Here is an 18,366-nt window from a genome sequence, read left to right as displayed (position 1 = left end):
GAGAGGGAGACAAACCATAAGAGACTCTTAATCTCAGGAATCAAACTGAGGGTTGCTGGAGTGGAGGGGCGGTGGGAGGGACGGGGTGGCTGGGTGATGGACATTGGGGAGGGTACGTACCATGGTGAGTGCTAGAGGGATTCAATTACATGATTAGAGCTGATGGATCAGTGATCTGGAAGATAGGGTAGTGGAAATCACCCAAGCTGAAAGCAAAAAGATAAAAGAATTAAAAAAAATAAGGATACATAAAGGAACCTCTGGGACAACATCAAGTATAGTAACATCCTCATTATAAAGGTCCCAGAAGGAAAAGCAAGAAAGGGGTAGAAAACTTATTTGACAAAAGAATAGCTGAAAACTTCCTTAACCTGGGTAAGGAAACAGATATCCAGGTCCAGGAAGCACAGAGAATCCCAAAGAAGATGAATACAGCAGGTCCACACCAAGACACATGATGATCAACTGGCAAAAATTAAAGATAAAAAGGGAATCTTAAAAACAGCAAGAGAAAACTAAATAGTCTGTACAAGGGAAACCCCATAAGGCTAAAAGCTAATTTTTTTTTAGCAAAAACTTTGCAGGCCAGAAGGGAGTGGTGTGATATATTCAAAATACTTTAAAGAAAAAAACCTATAACCCAGAATACTCTATCTGGCAAGGTTATTATTCAGAATTGAAGGCAAATAGAAGTTTAAAAAGTTCATCACCCACTAAAGTGGCCTCATAAGAAATGTTAAAAGGACTCCTTTAAGCAGAAGAGAAATGGCCATAACTGGAAGAGAATTATGAAAGTGGAAAATTTTCACTGGTAAAAGCAAACATATGGTAAAAGTAGAGATCAATCACTTATAAAGCTAGTATAAATGTTAAATACAAAAGTAGTACAATCGATTATATCAACAAATATTAGTTAAGAATACACAAATAAAAAGAGGTAAAATATGACATCACAATATAAAACATGGAGGAGAGGAGTTAAAAAATAGTGCTTTTAGAATGTGTTCATATTTAAGTGACTATCAACTTAATATAGAATGCTATATACATAGTATATATATATGAACCTCATGGTAAACACAAACCAAAAACCTACAGTAGATACACAAAAATAAAGAGAAAGGAATCCAAGCATAACACTAAAGAAAATCATCAAATCACAAGGGGAGAGAGCAAAAGAAGAAGAAAGGAATAGAGAGGAACTACAAAAAAAACAAAAAAACAAAAACAAACAAACAAAAACCTCCAAAAAACCCAGTAACAATTAACAAAATGGCGATAAATACATACCTGTCAATAATTACTTTAAATGTAAATGGACTAAATGCTCTAATCAAAAGACACAGGGTGACCAAATGGATTAAAAAACAAGACCTGTCTATATGCAACTACAAGAAACTCACTTCAGACTTTAAGACACTTACATACTGAAAGTGAAGGGATGGAAAAAGATATCCCCTGCAAATGGAAGCAACATAATCAAAAAAAGCAAAACAAAACAAAAAACAAACAAGTAGGGTAGCAATACTTGTATCAGACAAAACAGACTCTAAAACAAAACTTTAACAAAAACAAGGGAGGGCATTACATAATGATAACGAGATCAACCCAACAAAAGGATATAACAATTGCAAATATACATCTAGCATAGGTACACTTAAATATATAAAGCAAATATTAACAGACATGAAGGGAAAATTGACAATAATATAATAATAGTAGGGGATTTTAACACCGTACTTACATCAAAGGAGACATCATCCAGACAGAAAGTCAACAAAGAAATAGTAGCTTTGAATGATACATTGGACCAGATGGACTAAACAGATACATATAGAACATGCCACCCAAAAACAGCAGAATACACATTCTTTTCAAGTGCACATGGAACATTCTCCAGGATAGATGACATGTTAGGCCACAAAATAAGTTTCAATAAATGTAAGTAGACTGAAATCATATCAAGCATCTTTTCCAACCATGATGGTATGAAACTAGAAATACATTTAAATCAGAGAGGGAGACAAACCATAAGAGATTCTTAATCATAGGAAGCAAACTGAAGGTGACTGGAGGGGGGGGGTGGGGGGATGGGTGATGGACATTAAGGAGGGCATGTGATGTAATGAGCACTGGGTATTATATAAAACTGATGAATCACTGAACTTTACCTCTGAAACTAATAATACACTACATCTTAATTAATTGAATTTAAATGTAAAAAAAAAAAGCATGGACAGAGGTACGTTAAGCAAATGCAAATAAAAAGAAATCAAGGACTATACTACCTTTATCACTCAGAAGGCAAGAGACATTAAAGCAGACACAGACAGTCACTTCATCATGATGGAAATACAATCTGGTCCACCGTGAAGTTGGAGCTGTCACAAGCTTATTGTGGGCCAAATCATGGAGCACTGAAATCTCAGGTCAACCCATGTGATATGGACATTTTTATAGGTCAAAGTGCTTTCATATTGGCAATTTCAACCCAATCAGGAAAGCAAAATATGTTTGTAATCATTCTACCATGTAAATATATTTTTATATATTACATATATATTTGATATATTAAAAAACCAAAAAAACCAACAAACAAAAAAAAATCCATTTCAAGAAAAAACTGGAACACATACAGATATGTGAAGGCTACTAAACAACATGCTACTAAAAAACCAATGGGTCAATGAAGAAATCAAAGAGGAAATTAAAAAAAAAATACCTGGGGACAAATGAAAATGGAAACACAATGGTTCAAAATCTTTGGGATGCAGCAAAAACAATTCTAAAAGGGAAGTTTATAGTGATACAGGCCTGCTTCAAGAAATGAGAAAAATCTCAAATAAACAATCTAACCTTATACTTAAGCATACTAGGAAAAAGGAGAACAAAGCCCAAGATTAGTGGAAGGAAGGAAATAATAAAGTGCAGAGTGGAAATAAATGAAATAGAGACAAGAAAGGGAAGGGGAGGGGAGGGGAGGGAAGGGAAGGGAAGGGAAAGAAGGAAGGAAAAAGATAGAAAGAAGAGAAGAGAAAGAAAAAAAAGAAAGAAAGAAAGAAAGGAGGGAATGAAAGGAAGGAAGGACGGAAAGGAAAGGAAAGAGACAAGACCAATGAAACTAAGAATTGGTTCCTTGAAAAAATAAAACTGATAAGCCTTTAACTAGACTCATCAAGAAAAAAAAAGAGAGGACTCAAATAAAATCAGAAATGAAAGAGTAGAAGTAAAAATCAATACCACAGAAATACAAAGGATTATTAGAGACTACTATGAAAAGTTATATGCCAACAACTTGAATGACCTATAAGAAATGAATAAATTCCTAGAAACATATAATCTTTCAAGATTGAATGAGGGAGAAATAGAAAACCTGTACATACTGATTACTAATAACAAAATTGAATCCATAATCAAAAAATTCCCAACAAACAAGAGTTCAGTTACCCTGATACCAAAAACACACAAAGGCACTACAAAAAAAGAAAATTAAAAATATCCCTGATGAACATAAATGCAAAAATCCTCAACAAAATATAAGCAAACCAAATTCAACAGTACCTTAAAAGGATCATTCACAGGATGCCTGGGTGGCTCAGTCAGTTAAGCGTCTGCCTTTGGCTCAGGTCATGATCTCTGGGGCCTGGGATCAAGCCCCACATCAGATTCCCTGCTCAGTGGGGAGCCTGCTTCTCCTGCTCCCTCTACTGTTCCCCCTGCCTGTACTCTCTGGCTCTCGCTCTCTCTCTCATTCAAATAAATAAATAAAATTTTTTAAATCAATCAATCAATCACCACTATCAAGTGGGATTTATTCCAATGATGCCAGGGTGGTTCAAAATCCACAATCAATCAACATAATACACCACATTAACAAAATGAAAAATAAAAATCCTATGACCTCAATAGATGCAGAAAAGGCATTTGACAAAATTCAACGTCCATTCATGATAAACACTTTCAGCAAAGTGGGGTTGGGGGGGAACATATCGCAACATAATGGAGGCTATGATATGACAAACCCACAGCTAACATGATACTCAATGGTGAAAAGCTGAAAGCTTTTTCTTTAAGATCAGAACAAGACAAGGATGTCCACTCTCACCAATTTTATTAAACAAACTATTGGAAGTCCCAGCTGAAGCAATCAGACAAGAAAAAGAAATAAAAGTCATTGAAATTGTTAGGAAAGAAGTAAAACTGTCACTATTTACAGATGACATGATATTATATATAGAAAACCCTAAAGACTCCACCAAAACACTATTAGAATAAATGAATTCAGTAAAGTTGCAGAATGCAAAATAATATACAGAAGTCTGTTGAGTTTCTATACACTAGTTATAAACTAGAAGAGAAATTAAGAAAATAAATCCATTTACAATTGCACCAAAAAGAATAAAATACCTAGGAATAATTTAACCATGAAGATGAAAGACCTACTATACTCTGAAAAGTATAAGACATTGATGAAAGAAATTAAAGATGACACAAACAAATGGAAAGATATACCATGCTCATGGATTAATATTGTCAAAATGTTCATACTACCCAAAGCAATTTACAGATTCAATGCAATCCCTATCAAAATACCAATATTTTTCACAGAACTAGAACAGATAATTCTAAGATTTGTATGGAACCACAAAAGACCTCAAGTAGCCAAAGCAATTTTCAGAGAGAAAAACAAAACCGAAGGTATCACAATTCCAGATTTCAAGCTATGCTACAAAACTATAGCTATCAAAACTGTGTGGTACCGGCACAAAAACAGCACACAGATTAATCGGACAAAATGCAAGTCCAGAAGTAAACCGACACTGATATATGATCAGTTGATCTATGACAAAGGAGGCAAAAATATACAATGGGGAAAAGATAGTCTCTTCAATAAAATGTGGGAAAACTGGACAGCAATATGTAATAGAATGAAACTGGACCACTTTCTTAACACCATACACAAAAATAAACTCAAAATGGATTAGAGACCTAAATTTAAGAACTGAAACCATAAAAATCCTAACAGAAAAAAAACATAGGCAGTAATCTCCTGGACATTGACCTTAGCAATATTTTTCTGAATATGTCTCCTCAGGCAAAGGAAACAAAAGCAAAAATAAACTATCGGGACCACATCCAACTAAAAAGCTTTTGCACAGCAAAGGAAATCAACAAAATGAAAAGGCAACCTACTGAACTGGGGAACATTATCTGCAAATGATATGTACAATAAGGGTTAATATCCAAATATGTAAAAAACTTAACACCAAAACCAAACCAAAACCAAACCCACAAACCAACCAATTAAATATGGACAGAGGACCAGAATAAACATTTTTCCAAAGATATACAAATGGCTAACAGACAGACATATAAAATGTTTAACATCACTAATCATCAGGAAAATGCAAATCAAACCCACAATGAGATACCTTCTCAGAGTAGTCAGAATAGTGAGTACTAAGAAGACAAGAAATAACAAGTGTTGATGAGAATTTGGAGAAAAGGAAACCCTCATGCACTGTTGGTAGGAATGTAAATTGGTCCAGCCACTGTGGAAAACAATATGGAGTTTCCTCAAAAAATTAAAAATAGAAATACCAAATGAGTAATTCCACTTCTGGGTATTTACCTGAAGAAAACAAAATACTAATTCAAAAAGATATATGCACTTCTATGTTTATTGCAGCATTATTTACAATAGCCAAGATATGGTAGCAATTTAAGTGTCCATTGACAGATAAGGAAGATGTAATATATATACATATACATACAATGGAATATTACTTAGCCATAAAGAAGAAATCTTTGCCATTCACAACAACATGGATGAACTTAGAGGATATTATGCTAAATGAAAAAGGTCAGAGAAAAACAAATACAGTATCATTTCACTTTTACATGGAATCTAAAAAATAAAACAAATTAACAAATAGAAAACAGAAACAGACTCATAAATACAGAGAATAAATTTGTGTTTGGTGGGGATTGGCGAATAGGTGAAGGAGATTAAGAGGTACAAACTTCTAACATAAATAATTCACAAGGATGAAAAGTACAGCATAGGGAATACAGTCAATAATACTGTAATAACTTTGTGTGGTGATAGATGATAAATACACTTACTATGGTGAGCATTTCATAATGTATATACTTTCTGAATAACTATGTTGTATACCTGAAACTAAAATAATATTTTATGTCAAATATACCGCAATTAAAATTTTTTTTAAATGTTTTAAAAGAACCAGACAAGCTATCTCTTTATATTCTAACAGCAATTTAGAGGAATGCTGTAAACAATGAACTCTCAGTTGTAGGCCCTTGTTCCTGGGAAATTTTTATTTAAATGTTCCAATACAAAGCAGTAATTACCCCCAAACCATTGTTCCTACTAAATATTAAGATCTCTGCAATTCTAAACTCTAGGACACCCTCATAACTCCCCTGCAAAAAAACTTGGCAGCCACACCTCTCTTCAATCCCATAATAACTTGTAAGAAGAAAAAAATTGGTTAGAGGGAAGAAATTCAAATAGCAAATAGTAAGGATGATAAAATGACAGAAATGAGCACTGGACTGATTGCTCATTATATGTAGATATCCCTGCCCAGCCTGCCACTGGGAACAGACGATCCGAACAGACCATCCAAATGAAACCTGCTGGGAGGTAGTGGATGACTTCATGACATCTGAGGATCCCTTCCAGTCTGGGACTCCATTATTTGGCAGAGATCTATTATACAAGGAACACGTTAGAAAAAAGCACTCAGCCTATAACAGGATGAAAAGATGAAGAGAAGCTGAGGCTGTGAACAAAGAGTAATATTAACTAGAGTGATCCCAGATTGCCAAGAACTGTCCCAGTTTTAGCACTGGAAGTTCCACATTCCCAGGAACCCCACAATCTGTGCAAAGTAGGATGGCTAGTCACCCTACTACTTGGATTTGACAAAGATTAGCTTCTTTGGGTTTCCATGCAGACTAAAAGCTTTAATTAATTAAGCCTCATGAATCCCTTGACTGGGAGATAATGAATTACCTTCTTTCAACAAATGATACTTTCTGCCCTTTCTGCCCAGCTCTGTTTAAGCATATTCTCACTATCACCTACACAAGGGTTTGCCTCTATGGGTCCTTCCAATTGCAGATCAGAAGCAGCTATGTGTGGATAAATCTTGGGTCCTGCTGGAAATGTTCTTTCCTTTACTAACTATAAAATGGCAAGCCTTCCAGAAGAGAAGTCCCCTCTTTGGTGGGTTCTCTCTTACATATAAGAAAGGTACTCCTGTAATCCTAATAAAATCAAGCTCACATTCTTCAGTTTTTGATTAGATCTCCCTTCAGAAAGCATAATTCAACAACCCAAATTATTTAATAATTAATAATTAATCCTACTTATTTACTTGCTTCTTTTTTGAAGGCAATAAAGGGTATCCAAATACATGATCTACACAAGACCTTCCTCTTTTCCCTGCTTCCTCTCATCTACTTCCTTCTGATAGTCTAATGTCTCTCTCTCTACTACCCTCTGTGATCCTCAGAAAACCTCCTCTATCCCCAGCCTCCCTTTTCCCCCCTCTAGTTCAGTGTATTAGCCTATCTCCTATAAAGACAGAGCTTTCTCATAAAGAGGTGGGAGGAGGGGAGAAATTGGGTTGGTAATTACAGAATTCCCTTTGGCAGGCTAGAAATGATAGGAAGTTTGAGAACATTCCCATGTTAATTATTTTTGTTCCATAGCACTCCTAACGTTGGTAAGTGTCTGACACAGATATCCAGAGCATGTTGGTGCTGAAAATGACCATAAAATTCCTAAATCCAATCCCCTAATTTTAACAATGAGAAAACTAACAGAGACATTAAATAATTTGTTCAAGGTCCCCAAGTGTCCTTCCCATTGCTCTATGCTACATGCATTTAAATCCTGTGATTTGTGGTTAGCAAAAGGAATAATAATTGTCAATGCCCTCCAGCCAGCGGCCACCAGACACGCACCCGTAGCTGAATAAATTGGGATTATTGCATGCTGCAGCAAAGAAAAACACACACTGTAAGAAACTGTGGGAGGTTGTGTAAGAAAGTGCAAAAAGGACTTATTACAGAATTTGAGCTTTGTTAGATGATTTGGGGGAGGGTTTAAGAAAGTGAGTTTCGCTATGGATTGGATGTTACCAGGAAGTGGGAGCACTTCAATGATGGAGTGTTTTAATAAATCTTATTTAGAAAGAGGGAAGACTGGAGCCAGGCTAAAGCTGTAATTGTTAAAGAATCAGCAGTCACTCATATCAGCTAGAATAAAGATGTTTGGTCATATTTGTGGATTGGATGATGTCCATATTTTGTCTGTGTTGAAACATGGCTACATAGTGGTCTTTTTTTTTTTTTTTTTTTCTCTTAATCCATGGTCACAGAGTGGCCTGGTCTGTTGTTGATATTTTGTGAAATTGTTTATGTTCAACCATGGAATACCAAGAACTCTCTGTGTCAGACCAGCTCCCAGACATGGGGAAGTGCTTTTCTCTTTCTCATAATAATAAAACTACCATCTAATGAGCACTTTTAATATGCTAGGAAACTTTTAATATGCTTTTGGAATAGTAGCAATAGTTGGTTCTATTAGACCTGGGTTGGTATAATAGTACCAACCCAGGAGGCAGATACTATTATAATTCCAATTTTCGTATGAAGAAATGAAGGATTGGGGCACCTGGGTGGCTCAGTCGGTTAAGCGTCTGCCTTCAGCTCAGGTCATGATCCAAGGGTCCAGGGATTGAGCCCCACATCAGGCTCTCTGCTTCTCCCTCGCCTCTGTCTGCCACTCCCCCTGCTTGTGCTCTCTCTCTGTCAAATAAATAAATAAAATCTTAAAAAAAAAAAAAAGAAATGAAGGATTAATGTGGTTGTTCATTTGCCGAGAGTCACACAGCTAGTAAAGCAGATCTGGGCCTCAAAATTAGGCAGTCTTTCTCCAGGGTCAGTACTCTGAATTGCCCTGTAGTACTGCCAAGTATAAACTGGAATACTGGAGGAGAAAGAGCAATTAATCTGTGGAGATGTGGGACATATTTGCAGTAAATACAAAGGGGAGAATAAAGTGTCAGGAATTACATGATTGGATCATGAGACACACAGGATGGAAGAAGAGAAAATGTGGGAAAAACCAGCTGTGACATTTTGACCATAAAACCTTCTTTGGGAATAGTCTAATAAAAGGAAAGCTGACTTATTGTTCCTTAACTGAAGAATGACTTTTATGATTTAGAATATTATTTTAAACTTTACTCTCTGTTTTCAGTATGAATTTAAATTGGCTGACAGGAGAAGGAAAATCAGCAGCAACTCCTCTGGCATAGTCAGTCAGAGCATCCCACTGTAGTCAAATGGTAAAGCAAAATTTTTCAGGGCTTTGTGATGGAAGCTCCAGGCACCTGGCAGTACCAACGACTTAATCATAATGATTAGGGGAGAAATATGGTTATTAATAGCCTTACAAATGCATTCATTCTCCAGAATCACCTTATGGAGTGAAATGACAGAATGAAACTCAAATTACCAGACAAAGGCCCCCATTCCACTGTTCCCACACACACACACCCCCCACCCAGCTCCTCCTGACTTCAGTGGGTTTCTGGGCACAGAGAAAGAACAGGAGCAGGATATTGATCTATTTCTAGTATTCGAAAGGATTCTTCTCTCTGTAAATTTCAAGGCAGCCAAGATCCTAACATCACAGCAGCACTACATTCTGTCCTCACCTCAACAGATCCAAGTAATAGTACTGAAATACAATATGCACTACGTGTCCAAACTGAAGGAGAAAAAAAAGAGTTCTTTCAGGTGGGAGGTGGGAGGTGTTAGAGAGGTGGTTTGATAATAAGAAAGAGAAATGGAAATGGAAAAGTTTTCTCTTCAGCTATATTGTGTAATAAGTACAGACTGGTTATTCCACATTCACTCTTTCAGGTATTATTCAACAAACTGCCTCTACTATGTGACTAGCGCTGTGCCAGGCTCTAACAATAAGAAGTCAATTAAGACTTGGTCCCTGTCCTCAAAAATTCTACTTAGATTGTGTCTCCAGGTTTTTGGTTTTTGTTTTGCATCACACCTTGCATAGTGTTTCATAGATATTTCTGCCTGATGACAATTACTGTAAAGATATCGATGATGATGACAGTGAAAAGCATAGCTGTCCACAAGTTTAAGTGGCAAATAGGAAAAGAGCCCATCCCAAAGAAACTTTTATCCAGGGGCGCCTGGGTGGCTCAGTTGGTTAAGTGTCTGAGAAAAGAAAGAAACTTTTAACCCTCTAACAAGTGTTTATTGAACAACTATTTTGTGGTTAAGATGTTGCCCTGGGCTTTGTGAGATGTTCATAAAATGTTTCCACCCATAGGAAGGCCTAGGGATCCTACAAGCTCACTCTGAAATGGGTAGAAATTCCCTGGACAGCCTTTGGTTTCTCCAGGCCTCAGAAATGACTGACAGATAGTTTAGGCTTGCTGCCTCAGTTTCCATCACATGTCTAAGGAGGACTGAAAATTGGCCCAGGAAAATAGCATATGGGACAAATAACAACAAAGCTAAGTAAATTCTACTCATTCTCTGGGCAACCACACTAGGAAAAGCACTGTACTTTCCACATTTTCAAGGCCATGCATTCAAGAAAAGTTTACTCCTATGACCACAGCAGGATAGCAGCATATGAAAGCCACATGAGTTCATGCCTGCAATTTATCTTCAGCAGCACAAGGCCTTAAGAAAGATGTATCTGTATAGGATGTCACCTAACTATGCCATTAATTGAAGCAACCAGTTTCATTTCTTTCTTTTTTTAAGATTTTATTTATTTATTTGAAAGAGAGAGCAGGGGAGGGGCAGAGAGGGATGGAGAGGGACAAGAAGACTCCATGTCTAGAATGCAGAGCCCGACGCAGGGCTTGACCCCATGACCCTGAGATCATGACCCTAGTGGAAAGCAAGAGTCAGTTGCTTAACTGACTGAGCCATTCAGGTGCCCCACTACCAGTTTCATTTCAAAGTGTGGGCACAACATTGTAGGGTTAAGTAACAAGAACATTGATCATTTCCCAGATAATTCCTAGGAGCAAATAGCAATCACTGGTTGTGGGACAGATTCTTTGCAGATATACATAGCCATCTCTTCCCCAATAAGAAGAACAATAGTCCTGCTCACCTCCCTGCTCCTGTCCTCCCCAGCACCCCCCCCCCCCACCACCACTCCCCATCCTCTGTCACATCCTTGCAAAGACATCTGCTTTTTTGGATTACAGAGAGTCCACCTCATGATAATTTCCCAGCATCAGTAGCTAAGCCCTAGATTCTACATCTGTTCCACTTTTTTTCCATTCCAGATGAGCACCACATCTTCACATTTGCTATTATGATCACTGCTGATCCATAACAATGAGGATGGTTGAGGATAAAGATCCACTTCTCAGCACAGCATACAGAAGGAATGGTTCTGGATTAAATCAGAGGTGCTTAACCCCAATAAATAAAGAAAAGCGGTTGGATCTCTGCTGACTGGCATCAGAACCTCAAGAATCTCCTTAGTAAGCCTCTTCTATCAGTCAAAAACAGCCAACAAAGAAAGAAATTAACATTAATGGAGTACTTTTTTTTTTTAAGATTTTATTTACTTATTTGAGACAGAGAGAATGAGAGACAGAGAGCACGAGAGGGAGGAGGGTCAGAGGGAGAAGCAGACTCCCCGCCGAGCAGGGAGCCCGATGCGGGACTCGATCCCGGGACTCCGGGATCATGACCTGAGCCGAAGGCAGTCGCTTAACCAACTGAGCCACCCAGGCGCCCTGGAGTACTTTTTTTTGCGTGACCCTCTGTTAGGTATTTAATATTACCTATTTATCTTCATATAGTTCTGGCAAGTTTAGTATTATTATTCTCAATCAATTCTACAAAACATTCCAGAGGCTAAAAGTAGGTAAAGAACTTGCCCAAGTTCTCCCTACTAGTAAGTAACAGAACTGGGCTTGGAGCCCAAGTCTGTCTGATACCACAGCTTTCACTACATCCCTTGATCTTTCATTCTGAAAATATATAAAAGGAGGTTCTGAGGGTAGGAGACCCTCTCTCAGAATGACAGTCCATACAGTCAGCAAGTTACACTTACCTCTCCTATAAACCCGACACAGGAGCAAATGAGTTCTAACCCCTTAGATTATCTAAATACATTTGTAATTTTCATTAAAGCAAAATAGCAATTATGTACTTGAAATATTTATAAAATAAGTCAACTACATTTGAGGGAAAATGTAAAAGCATTGCAGTTAAACAGATCTGCACACACTGCAGGGTGTTTTTCTAACAAAAGGAGGAAGGAATAATACTGCTAATAAAAACAATGATGATCTTGTTTAAATGTTCTAATAACTCATTTAGCACTGTTCTGAGCAGAACTGTATATTAGTAATTTCAAATAAAGTCTTTGATGAAAGATTAAATATATCTTCTGCTCATTCTCCTCTGCAAAGCCAGTGATTCAAGTAGGCTAATTTGTTCCCTTTCTTCTGGTAAAATGTTTTAAGTGATCTATAAATGTTTTTCTCCTTCTATTCACATTGTAAGAGGAACCAAGTGAATAATAATGAATAAGAATAAGGACTTATACTGATGCACTGGAAAGTAATGGATGCCCCCCCATCACCACACACACACACACACACACACACACACACACTTTGAGTTCTCATTTGGGCTTCTAGCAAGAAACAGACAAACCTCACATCTCAAAATAAATATTCATCAGGAAACTGCATTAAATAGGAACTAACCTAAAACAATTTCCTGCTCACCTTTGAAAAAATTAACATGCTAATTAATAAAAAGTAGGGTTTTGTGTTGTTTTCAGAAAGGAGGGACTCTGAAGTATACAATATAATATACACTTAGCTCTTCCAGCAGAAATAAAGATTGATTGATTAAATTCCAAACTGATAATTTTCTCTTTGACACTTCAAATGTAATATATCTGTAGTGCTTCCAAGCTAGTGTGGGAAACACAAACCAATCCATTTTAGTCTCTTTGGGGATATAGGACACATAGTGATAAATCAAAACAACCACATGCTATGAAAGCTATACTTAGCCACCATATCAGATTGGTCATTTAAAGAAACCTCCTGTTTAGAGGACAATATTGGATATGAAGACCTTTGGCTGCAGAGCTGTGCTGAAATTCTCTAATACGAAGTAAAATGGCCATAGCACTCATCGCACTTTCTATAGGTAATTCTCTGCCTCCACGGCTCCTATGGATGTCCTAAGGGAAGAGACAATTCCTTATTTTTTCTTATTATCTCAATTTCTAGTATTAGACATTTATAAACATCTGTTGAATGGGATGAAACGAATCCATCCATGAACATTTGTTCTGAAGTAATTTCTACACTAGTATGCGTATTTCTTATGTTTTCTTCAATAGGTATGATCTGAAAAACTTCCTAATTTTAAAAAAACTGGTCAAATCTTGTTTCTGGAACCCACAAAGTGAATTACAACTTAAAACATGTTGATTCAGCCATCCCCAACCAAATAAGTATCCAGGGAAATCATACTCTCTGTGGAAAAGATTCAAGCCTGTCAAAACCAAGTCACACGGTTCTGCTTAAGCCTATTTTAGTCTAGGACACAAAATTCCCGAGGAGGAAAACTACAATGAAGAAAAACACAATGATCCCAGGTAATCTACTTGCTCCAAATTAAGGCAAAATGAAAACCTGACTCCTCAAAGAAATGTAAACCCATTTGAAGGTGCAGTGTTACCAGCAGATGAGGTGTTGAGGACATTTGCATGGAAGAGCCATCTCTCTCACTCGATCACCAAACTAAATAAAGATTTCAGCCCTATAGAACAAAAAGGGCCTTCTTTGGGGGTAGCATTAGAGGCATAAATTTTGGTTGCCTCCTGATAAGAGGCACTGATTATTTCAGTTAGTATTTGTAACTATTAGATAAGAAATTTTCCCATCTCCAGTCTGAGGGCCTCCTCGCTTCCCAAGCCTACCTGTTCTGGGACTTGCCTCAGCCTCTTTCCACCTGTCAGCCATTTCCCCCATAATCACTTAGCCTGAGTCCTGATCATAACTCTGATACTGATCCCTGCACCCTCATCTAAGCCAGGCCAGGGTCTTAGTCCACTCTAGATTGATGGATCTGAGCCTCTGAACTCAGCCCCAGAAAGAACATGTCACTTAGGACAAGGTTGAGAGAAAGTGCCATGTGGATGATCCATGAGCAGAACAAAAAAAGTGTTTTGACATTCCTTCAGAAGCTTATAATACCTGTGAACACCTAGATTTGCAATTTTACATTCTTCACTATAGTTTTAAACTTTAGATTGAAAAGGCTTTAGTGTGTTGGAAAGAAGTGGAAGAAGGGACCATCATGTCAGCCAAACACACACACACACACACACACACACACACACTTTGCTTGGAAATGAGAAGTATGGCCATGTGATGTAAGCCTCATCTGAAACCTGTCAGTTTTTTTCAGTGTTTTCTCCTTAGGTTCCTATAACCTTAATCCTGCATGAAATCATACCATTTTGGAAAAATCCTTTAATTTAGGGTGATTGAATATTCTTTAAAAAAAAATTCACTGAGAATAGAACAAGAATAAATCAGTTTATCAGAGAAACAGAGTAGAATAGTGATTACCAGGAAATGGAGGGTAGAGGAAATGAAGAGACACTGGCCAAAAGGTATAAACCTCTAGTTACAAAATTAACAAGTTCTGGGGATCTAATGTACTGCTTGGTGATTATAGCTAGGAATACTGTATTATATACTGGAAAGTTGCTAAGACAGTGGTTCTTAAATGTTTTCACCACAAAAAAAGAAATGGTAATTATGTGACAGGATGGAAGGGTTAGCTAATGCTATGGTGGTAATCGTTTTGCAATATATAAGTGTACCAAATCAACACATTATACACCCTGAAGTTATACAGTGTAATATATCAATTATATCTCAATAAAGCTGGGAGAAAAGAAGGAACTGGTTTATATTACAGCAAGAGAGTTTTAGGTTACTTACAAAAATGTCCTAATAGTGAGAACTTGTACCAGCAGCATGTTAGCATGGAAGAGAGTCGTGAGATGGAGCCCGGTGTAGAGCTCTACACTGGGTGTGGAGCCTGCTTAAGATTCTCTCTCTCCCTCTGCCCCCCCTCCCCACCCACACCCCACTCACTCCTATGCTCTCTCGCTCTCTCTCAAAAAATATAAATATAAGTAAAAATTAATTAATTAATTAGTGTTCTTACTGTCACAATGTGAATCCAGCAACATAAATAACTAAACCCAAATTTCTCATTATTGACACACAATTTGCCTGAGCTTTCATTTTCACGAGGAAAGTACTGCATACTGGGATGAGGGATGTTTAAAGTTCTGTTTAGACAAAAAGAATAAAGCAGGACTGGAGTAGCCCCAGGAATGTGGCACAGCATCAACAGATGGTAGAAGATGGTAACAGAGAATGACTGTACTCTCCTCCATTAAGGATGTCCTCAAGTGCGGAAGACCAAACAAAAACATCAGGAGGAAAATGAAGGCTAAAAAGATTGGGTGAAAAGATATTAAAAGATCACTGGACATTGGGGAGGGTATGTGCTATGGTGAGCGCTGTGAATTGTGTAAGACTGATGAATCACAGACCTGCATCTCTGAAACAAATAATACATTATATGTTAAAAAAAAAAAAAAGTAGGAAGGGGAAAATGAAGGCGGGGGGAATTGGAAGGGGAGATGAACCATGAGTCTATGGATATGAGAAACAAACTGAGGGTTCTAGAGGGGAGGGGGGTGGGGGATGCGTTAGCCCAGTGTTGAGTATTAAGGAGGGCACGTATTGCATGGAGCACTGGGTGTTATATGCAATCAATGAATCATGGAACACTACATCAAAAACTAATGATGTAATGTATGGTGATTAACATAACATAATAAAATAAAATTTAAAAAAAGAAAAAAATCATTGGACAACTTTAACTCAAAACTCTAAGCCAGATACATTGTAATACAAGGTACTAAAAGGACTTCTAGGTTTGAGCTCAGAACCATTTTCAATAAACTGAGAAACCACAGTCTGTAGGTAGGAGGCCAGAATACTGAAAACAAAATACTGCTCCAATTTTCAAAGAGGGGCTTTTTTCCAGAAGCAATGATCCACTAAGCTTGACATGAATCCTCAGAGAATCCTACAATGAGGGGCACCTGTGTGGCTCAGTCAGTTAAGTGTCTGCCCTTGGCTCAGGTCATGATCTCAGGGTTCTGGGATCGAGTCCTACATCAGAATCCCTGCTCAGCGGGGAGTCTGCCACTCCCTCTCCCTCTGCTCCTCCCCTCTGCTCATGCTCTCTGTCTCAAATAAAAAAATAAAATCTTTAGAGAGAGAAAGAAAGAAAGAAAGAAAGAAAGAAAGAAAGAAAGAAAGAAAGAAGAAAAAAATCTTACAATAAATCACTCTGACTTTTGAGAATAATTATGTTACAGAATAGAGTATAAATATTATCAACCTTGACGTTATGAAATTACAGTTGAGAGGAGATGGAAGGTGAAGAGGGGTGTGTGTGTGTGTATCACAAAGGGCAGAATATCAATATTCTCACCTAATAAAGTGAATGGTCAAGAGATTATGTCAATAGATCAAGAGAGGTTTTAGGTACCTTATTTTGAATTACAAAAGTAACCCTTAGAACTAAAAATACTAATATAATTACAATACAAAGAGAAAGAAAGATGGGGGTTGTAAATGAGCTAAATTCTCACCTACCATTGCAGGATATCAGTATAAAGTGTCTGCAGCAGATGAATCAAGAATTCATAGTAAGCATGTTTTAAGAGGTATGGGGATCACTGACAAAAAACTAAACAAAGAAATGGTTAAAGGTAGGAACATTTTTTTTTAAAGATTTTATTTATTTATTTGACAGAGAGAGACCCAGCAAGAGAGGGAATACAAGCAAGGGGAGTGGGAGAGGGAGAAGCAGGCTTCCCATGGAGCAGGGAGCCCAATGCAGGGCTTGATCCCAGGACCCCGGGATCATGACCTGAGCTGAAGGCAGACACTTAATGACGGAGCCACCCACACACCCCAAGGTGGGGACTTCTGAGAAGTGAGGAGTGGGACACAGTAATAATACTTTTTGGTCTAAGCCTTGACATATTTTTTACTTTTTAAAACCATGTTCATGGAGGGGCGCCTGGGTGGCGCAGTCACTTAATCATCCATCTCTTGGTTTCTTCTTGAATCATGATCTCAGGGTCCTGCGACTGAGCCCACGTCAGCTCCACACTCAGCACAGAGTCTGCTTAAGACTTTCTCTCCTTCCCCCTCTGCCCTTCCCCCACCTCTCTAAAATACATAAATAAATCTTAAAAAAAAATAAAACCTTGTTCATGGATTACTTACACTTTTTAGTTCTTTTTTATCTAAGTATAGTTGACATACAATGTTACATTAGTTTCAGGTATACAACATAGTGATTCAATTCCTCTACATTTTATGCTATGCTCCTCATAAGTGTAGCCACCATCTGTCACCATACTCTGTTATAAAATATCATTGACTATATTCCCTATTCTGCACTTTTATTCCTATGACTTATTCATTCCACAACTGGAAGCCTGTATTCCCTACCCCTTTCACCCATTTTGCCCATCCTCCCACCCCTTTTCTCTCTGACAACCATCAGTTTGTTCTCTGCATTTTTTAAGTCTTAATCTGCTTTTGGTTTGTTTGCTTATTCATTTGTTTTGTTTTTTAGATTCTATATATAGGTGACATCATATGATATTTGTCTTTGTCTGACTTATTTCATTTAGCATAATACCCTCTAGGTTCATCCATGTTGTCACAAATGGCAAGATCTCATTATTTTTTTTTTTATGGCTGAGTAACATTCCATTGTATGTATGTGTATTCCATTTTATACATACATATATATGTATATAAAATCTTCCTTATCCATTTGTCTATCAATAGACACTGAGGTTGCTTTTATATCTTGGCTACTGTAAATAATGCTACAATATACATAGGGGTGAATATATTTTTTTAAATTAGTGTTTTCATTTTCATTGGGTAAATACCCAGTACTGGAATTATCGGCTCATACACTATTTTTACTTTTAATTTTTTGAGGAACCTCCATGCTGTTTTCTTTTTTTTTTTTTTTTAAGATTTTATTTATTTGTCAGCGAGAGACACAGCAAGAGCAGGGGGAGCGGCAGGCAGAAGGAGGAGCAGGCTCCCTGTTGAGCACAGAGCCCGACCTGGGACTCAATCCCAGGACCCTGGGATCATGACCTGAGCT

General features: G+C 37.4%; 1 long non-coding RNA gene across 2 annotated transcripts in view; it reads right to left on the bottom strand.

Annotated features, from left to right (window-relative positions):
• Window positions 1–18,366, bottom strand: part of LOC129045977 (uncharacterized) — a 227,201-nt gene that overhangs the window by 86,147 nt on the left and 122,688 nt on the right. The window contains exon 4 of one of the 2 annotated variants that reach the window (XR_008506539.2): window positions 44–206. The exons of the other annotated variant lie outside the window; for it this stretch is intronic. This is a non-coding gene — a long non-coding RNA (uncharacterized LOC129045977). Of the gene's footprint in view, window positions 1–43; window positions 207–18,366 lie in introns of those variants that run through there. 2 annotated transcript variants of the gene reach the window in all.

The sequence above is a fragment of the Mirounga angustirostris genome, unplaced genomic scaffold (assembly GCF_029215605.1).
Source record: "Mirounga angustirostris isolate CCGP_5_RB_7025 unplaced genomic scaffold, mMirAng1.0.hap1 SCAF_2, whole genome shotgun sequence".
In the NCBI taxonomy this organism is placed as follows: domain Eukaryota; kingdom Metazoa; phylum Chordata; class Mammalia; order Carnivora; family Phocidae; genus Mirounga; species Mirounga angustirostris.
Note: the sequence above shows the minus strand (reverse complement) of the source record. Positions and strands in the feature narration are given on the sequence as shown.